The sequence below is a fragment of the Phyllostomus hastatus genome, unplaced genomic scaffold (assembly GCF_019186645.2).
Source record: "Phyllostomus hastatus isolate PE091 unplaced genomic scaffold, TTU_PhHast_1.1 phas_scaffold_501, whole genome shotgun sequence".
Taxonomy (NCBI): Eukaryota; Metazoa; Chordata; class Mammalia; order Chiroptera; family Phyllostomidae; genus Phyllostomus; species Phyllostomus hastatus.
Genome location: NW_025334033.1, coordinates 56564623 through 56571936, shown reverse-complemented (window position 1 = coordinate 56571936; position 7314 = coordinate 56564623).

Sequence of the window (7314 nt, the reverse complement as noted above, 5' to 3'; positions counted from 1 at the left end):
TGTGCATTTGCTTTTGAGAATATTCAATTATACCAGATAAATAAGTGAATAGTTTTTTTTTAAAAAAAATGGGCAAAAACTTTAAAGGCATTTTCAGTATAGGTAAGTAGCTTGTAAGCAAAAAGTTTGTTGGAGGTAGGCAGAGCTTCTAGGGTGCGATAAGCATAAGATAGGAAGCTGGCGAGTGGAGCGTGTGTGTCCAACCAGAGAGGAAAGAAAGGACCAACAGATGCCAAATATTCATAAAGCAGCTGTGTACTAAACATAGATGTGACTAAATATACATGAGGCACTAAATATTCAAGATACACTAACTACAAATGAACATTTAATGCATATGATGCTTTACTTCATCTCCTTGAGTGTCACCCATTCTGGCTCCATGTGTCCTCTGCCCAAGAAACACAGATGAAACCTATGGCTGCTCTTCAGGCTAACTGACAAGCTCCAGCTGTGACTAGTTGTACTTGTCCCTGTGTGTCTCCAATAGGCCAAGTATGTGACCCAAGGCATCAGCCATCCATGAGCCCATGTGCTCAAACCTCAGTTGTGGTCTCCGCTAACCACACCTTTGGTGGAGTAAACTGATGTGGCATTGAGAAGTGGGAATCTGAACACTGTACATCCCAGGATACAGATGGTGTGGCCCTTCCACGTGTGTGGATTCTAAGTGGGCTACCTTACCCCAGCTTTTTCCCCTTGCTTCTCACTGTGTGTTTTATTTATTTAATAAATGTCACTTGAGCATCTTAATTTAGTCTGTAAGGTTTTCTGTTCTACAACGTCTGGGTTGGTCAGCCCTGTAGTATATTTGGAAGCTATCACTGCCTCAAGGTAACTCTCCTCTGTCCCGGGACTTGGAGTCAAGTGTGAATGATGCAAGCCTGGGTCACAGCAGCCTGAGGACCAGGCTATGTTTGCATTGGAATTTTGGCTGTGGTGGCTGCCCACAGCCTCTGGAGTCCTCCTGATTCCAGTATGTTTTCTTTCCTTTTTTTTTATTGTAAAAGATGGCACACAGAGGAAAAGCATGTAAAATATGTATAAATTTGGCAAAAAACTATAATATTGTACAACCATGAAACCTCACCAGTAGGTAGGAAAATTAAACCCAGATGTAGGAGTTAAACTTGCCCAAGACTAATTCTCCCGTACATTGGACTCTTAGAAAAAAAAATTGGTCTCCTTCAAGGCTCTGCAGAAATGGGCTATGGCCTGATATTTAAGGCAGTTGATCTTGGTCAACAGTGAGGATTGGACCACAGTCCTTTGAGTATCCCATTTGAGGATGGATGTTGATTTGACAAGGCCTGTCAACTTGCATGCTATGTCACAGAGCTACAATTAACCAGGCTTAGACACCAGCCGCGGGGTTTGAAGGCATGGTGCAACTGCCAACACAAGACGAAGCTCATGGTGAAGGGCTGGAGCCACGGTTCTATCATCGCAGCTGAAAAGCCCCAAAGCCCAAGAGTTGCAATCCCTCCCCCAGAGTCTTCTATCTGGATCTACCAGACATCTGCAGACTGCCCAGGGATCTGCACATGTGCTACTGGTACTGTCTTCGTGAGATTCCCCACAATGAGCCAGCCTGACTCCAGCAGGGACAGCATGTGCAATGTCTTTGTGGGTTGTGCTCATTTGCATGTCGCAGACATCGCCAGCACTCTGAACCCCACTCCCACATACCCTTCTCCAACGGCAGTCCTCTCTCTCCTAGAAATAACCACAGCCCTTCTTTTGTGAGTATTATTGTCTTGCTTTTCTTTTATTCTACCACCTAGAATTAAATTAAACAGCTCCTTTAGTTTTGTCTCTTCACCTATTTTGGAACTTTATATCGTACATAAGATTTGTCAGTGTTGTTGTGTACAGATGTAGTTTATTTGGAGTGCTTGAACCCATTTGTGCTTCTGACATGGATGAAAATCCTCTTGTTCCACAGCCTCACCTCCACTTGGTATCGTCTGACTATTTTAAATGTTTGCCAATCTGGTGGATGTGTAATGATCCCTCATTACGGTTTTATTTTGCATTCTCTTTATTTCTAATGAGACTGAGCACATTCTAATTTACTTATTAGTCATCTTAATTTCCTCTTTTGTTAAATGCCCATTCAAGTTATATGTACAAATTTCTATTCAGTTACATGTCTTTTTCATTGTTCATATTTGTATGAGCTTTTTATATATTTGGATCTAGATATTTGGTAGGTATCACAAATATCTTCTATTCAATAGTTTGTCTTTTCACTCTTTTTAAGATGTCTTTTGGTAGATAAGTTTCTTAACTTAATATAGTAGGCAAAGCAGTCTTTTTCTTTATGGACTGTATTTCTGGGGTATTGCGAGAAAATCTGTCCCAACTTCGACTTCACGAACATTTTCCTGTACTATCTTCTAAAAAGCTTTATAGTTTACTGTTTATATTTAGGTTTTTAAATCACTGGGAATTGAGTTTTTGTGAATGTTCCTCCCTTTTTCCCAAGCCAGGTTCTCCAGGCTGCAATCAATTTCACAACTCCCGGGTCATCTTAACAATAAATTCTCTTTCTGCTTGAGATAGCCAGCATAAGTTTCTGCTGCTTTTAATCAAGAGCTCTGGCTGATAAAATAGACTACTGCCTTGGCTTCCACTCCTGGAATTCTGCCTCTTAAACCCAGCCCAGTTCTGTGTCCTGGGACTAGGTGCAGATTGGTTTTTGTCCACAGTTTGGACTAGGCCCAAAGATTGCCATACTCCATGATTTTGCACCTTACCCAGCAGGCTACTTCATATTTCAGACCCTGCAGCTGGATTGGTTCCATCAGCTCCTGTCCCACTGCCCAGTTCCACTGTAAGTAAAAAACCATGCTCTTCTGATTCTCAAGATATGACATGAAATTGTATGCCAGCCCTTAGACACCCAGCTGGAAGAGCAAAAGGCCCACAGTAAGAGGGTTATAGAGATAACATTCATAAGCCATTGCCAATTGACGTCATCTGCTAAACCAGACAACTGAAAGAAGGCTTAAATCCCAGTTGGGGACTTCAGATCTCATTGCCATTCTTTGTGTCTCCTATCAGGAGACCTTGCAGGAAGATTCACACTTCTTTCCGAAGTGGTTTATTGATTTGTGGATTCAGTGAAATGTGCATCAATTGAACTAACTATTCTCTTTAAGTAAGGGGGGGATCCACACTGTGCTGAAATTAGCAGGCACAACAGAACTGCCTCTCAGAGTCAACCACAGCACAATAGAGGCACACAGTGTGAGAGCAATCTGGAGATTAAACAGCTCTACTTCATCCCTAGCCATCAAAAGCCAGTATGCTCTTATTTTTCTTCGTCTTCTTTTTTTTTTTTTTTTTTTTTGCAGGGGCTGGGAGAGTGTCTGCTTCCTCCCTTCCCCCAGATACACACATTGCAAAGAGATTATGTGCACTACTTAATAGAAAATAGATTTTCTTCCCATCCTCCTAATTCCTCTTTATATCTCCAGGTTTCACTTTTCCTTACTATTTCTTAAATGTGTAGCAAACTTTGAATCCTTTTTTCCTAGATGACTGCTTAACTTAACATCTCTGATCAAGTCCCAATGGAAATAACATCTAAGACAGGATGGAAAAGAGGCCACATTAAATCAATAATTTTTTTCTTATAAGAAATGTAAGTATCTCATACATGGATATGATCCTACTGATCTCATGTTATTTTATTTCTTCTTGATAATAAGTAGATAGATCCCCTTTCAACTCGTTACACACCTAGATCCCCTGCTGGGTGTCTAAGGGCTTTCAGTATGACTCTTGTGACTAAAAATTATAATACTTGGAAATTTTCTAACTTATACAGATTTCAAAGTCCTATGACACAATCACCTCATTTTACCTCTAAACTACTACTGAGACAGGAAACTGAGGAAACAGAGGCTCAGAAGGAATTAATGAATGTTCTAAGATACAACCAAAACCCAGTCTTGACTTTCATGACTCCTTGGCCAGTACTCCTTCCAAGATGATTGTCCCATGTTGAACAGTCCTGCGAGTGGTTATAATAATATTTATTTTATGCACAACTTACCAATAATCAAGCTGCAACACTGGCCATATTCAAATCTTTTTCAACCACTTGATTCCATATTTGACATAAGCATGCTATCATATGGACTGTAAGAACGTAATTCGTATGATAATACTATTATAAATACTACCATGTGCTAGGATTCTGGGAGTGCCTAATAATATTGAGAACAATCTAACTTGATGTTTTTTAAGTTTTCTTTAGATATGCAGGATTAAAAATTATCTTCTTCATTATTGAGATTAGGAAGCCAAACTCTTCCCAATAAGTGTGTTTAAACAAGAAAGGTCAGATTCCAGACTTCCATTTTTATTAGCATACAGATTGAGTAAACAGGCTCTTTGCAAACATAGTTAGGTCTCTGTAAGTGTACAGAAGAGGCAGGGGACTTTGGTTTCAGGGCACAAACCTCATAATACAATCTGTCCCTTTTAATTTTTTGAACCATCAGCTGTTAATTTTAAGGCTGGGTAAAATTCTGCATTAGAAATAAAGAATTTGTTTAAATAAGATTACTAGACGTGGAAGAAGAACGTTCAAGATAATTTATCATATATGTATATTTTAAAATCTACTCTGGTTATCTTGACTCTTCTGAAGAACAAAGGGAATTTCTCTTTGAATGTTGTCATTTATTTAATTCATTCTTTTTTTAATTCCATTCACTTATTAATTCAATCTTCATTATTCATGTCGTAATTACTGTTTTCCTTGCATCAGACCACAGGCTATAGCAGCATGAGTGGTACCTCAAGGGTGAGGTAAGAGGTCCCACAGAAAGAGAACCAACCGCCACCTTGAAAATCAAGACAAGCTTGCCAGAGGAGATGATATCTCACCTGGGGAGAACAAACAGAAGCTTCCCTTATAGTCAAGCCAATTTCTTTAACTGTCACATGAGTGTCAAAGCCTTGCTATGGCATTTAGCAGGATGTAAAATAAGGAAGAATTCTGTGGTTTTCATTAGTTACTTCCTAGAGTCTTAAATTCCTGTGGGTCCATAAACGAGTTCCAATACTTCACACAAACTAGTAGAACTAGAATAGCTCTTTTTCACTCTTGTTTGTTGTCTATCAGCCACCCTGACTCTGAACTTCTATATCAGTCTGAGCTAGCATACCTCAGAAGATAGACCTTATAAGTCATGTAATCTCCAACACAAGAGAAATTACCCTAACCTTCTCTATTTTGTTTCAAAGTCTATTCTTTTCCTGCTTCACTTAAACTACTTTTGAGTTGGATGTGTTTCCCCATCTTTCTGCAGAGGAGCTACAGAGTGGCTTTGGGAGAACATTAACCCTTCATAATTGTAGTCACCCTCCACCTTCCACCCTCACACATTACTTCAAGAAAAAAAAGAAATTCATAATGTAATAAAGAAATATGTTGGTTTATACAAAAACAGTATAAAGAAATCACTTGGTCTTTAATCAGGATGCTGGCTCTAGCAGATGCTGTTTGTGATATCCCCACCAAATTCACGCTTCCATCCTTGCTAAAGGAATCCTGCTTCTGTCCAGGCAATGGGCAACAAAGGTTTTGAAAAAGATGAACCACTTCCCTTTCCCTAGAGACTGGACTCTGATTGGTAGAAGACTACCATGCCGGTAGAAGACTACCATGCCAGTGATTGGCTCAGATGTATAAACAAGAGCCAGTTCTGTCCATTGTCATCTGACGACAAATTTGTCAAGGGATTCTAGAAAATATCTTTCTCTATGATACAAAAAGAGACGCCCAATAAGAAATCTTTCCTTTCTTCTTCTCTGTGGATGATATCTTGAATGCCTTGGGAGACCTTTGGGCTTCTTTGGACAAGGACGCAATGCTATCTTATGACCATGAGTTGACAAGTACACAAACAAAGCCAATGTGCCAGGTATGGTAGCGTAAAAAGCTAGAAAGAGCCTAGATTCTAGGCAACATCATTGACCCATTGTACAATTCTGGAACTGTCTGTCTCTGAACTTCCTTTTAATTGAAATACAAAATGGCTTTCTGTTTTAATCCTCTTCTATAGAGACATTTTGGAGCCACTGTTGCCCTATTGCCCTTTTGACTCTACGCCATGCCTAATTTTTCTACCTTTGGTTCTCCCTAAGGAATTTAGCCACAACTCCCCACCCCCACTCTTAACTTTTCTGGATCTCTTTCCAGTCTAATAGCACAAAGAAAACAAATAGTTCAAGCCCATGAACTCAAATTCTGACATTGACTTATCTGGCCTATCTTGGTTATTTGAAAGGAGACAGGGGATAAACATATACTTTATTATATGTGCCTTTGATGGCAAGTAAGTGTAAGTCACTTACTATGTAATAATTTTATTGGGGGGCAGACAAAAGTAGCTTTAAAATTGAAGTACAGAGGTATTTTTAAAATTTCTAATGATAAAATATTTTAGAATCACTATCATAATTCAGGTATTGGTTTCGGCCTCATGGGAAAAATTCTAGAAGATATGAGTCTGTTGAAGACCTGGTCAACTGAAACTTTTTGAAAAGTCATAGACAATTTCAATTCTGGGTAATTATCTGAATAAAAAATTCAAAATTTAGAAAAAGCATAATGTAAAAAAATTATTTATGTAATTATTCAAAGCTATCTAAATAATAAATAATGGCAGAAAATCAATTAAGTACATTATGGTGTGCCATATAATTAATATGATAATTAAAATAATATTTTAGTTTCTATTAGCATGTAAAATGCTGATTTGTTATGTAAGGAAACCAAATATAGATAAGAGATGTGTAATGTGATTTTTATCACCCATGTTTTAACAGAGTGAAAAGATGACAATATAAAAATATTACTAAAATGTGAAAAGTAACTATAGTTGATAATTCAAAAATGGAGAATTTTAATTTTCTTCTTTATTTTTCAGTATTTCCCAAGGGTTCTTGTACAAAAGCTCATGAGCTGCTAAACCCAAGGTCATGGACACATTTGGTTGCTCAGTGGCTTCCTTTCGGCCACAGCCTGAAACTGGACCACGGCTTGGCAAATGCCCCAAATAAATAAAGCCTCATCAGTGTATGAGTATATCACACCAAACCAGATGAAAACTGTAAGTTTTAAACCAAACAATCTAGCTGTTACAAAATCCCAGACATTTGTCGAAAAGGAAACTAAACCACCAGATCTTTAACTACTTAGTTTTGTTGCCATTTGGAGTTTTGGCTTTAAGTAGCTAGGTGTTGAAACAATAGCAGCTAAGATTTCTGAATAATGGAGCACGTGCTCTGACA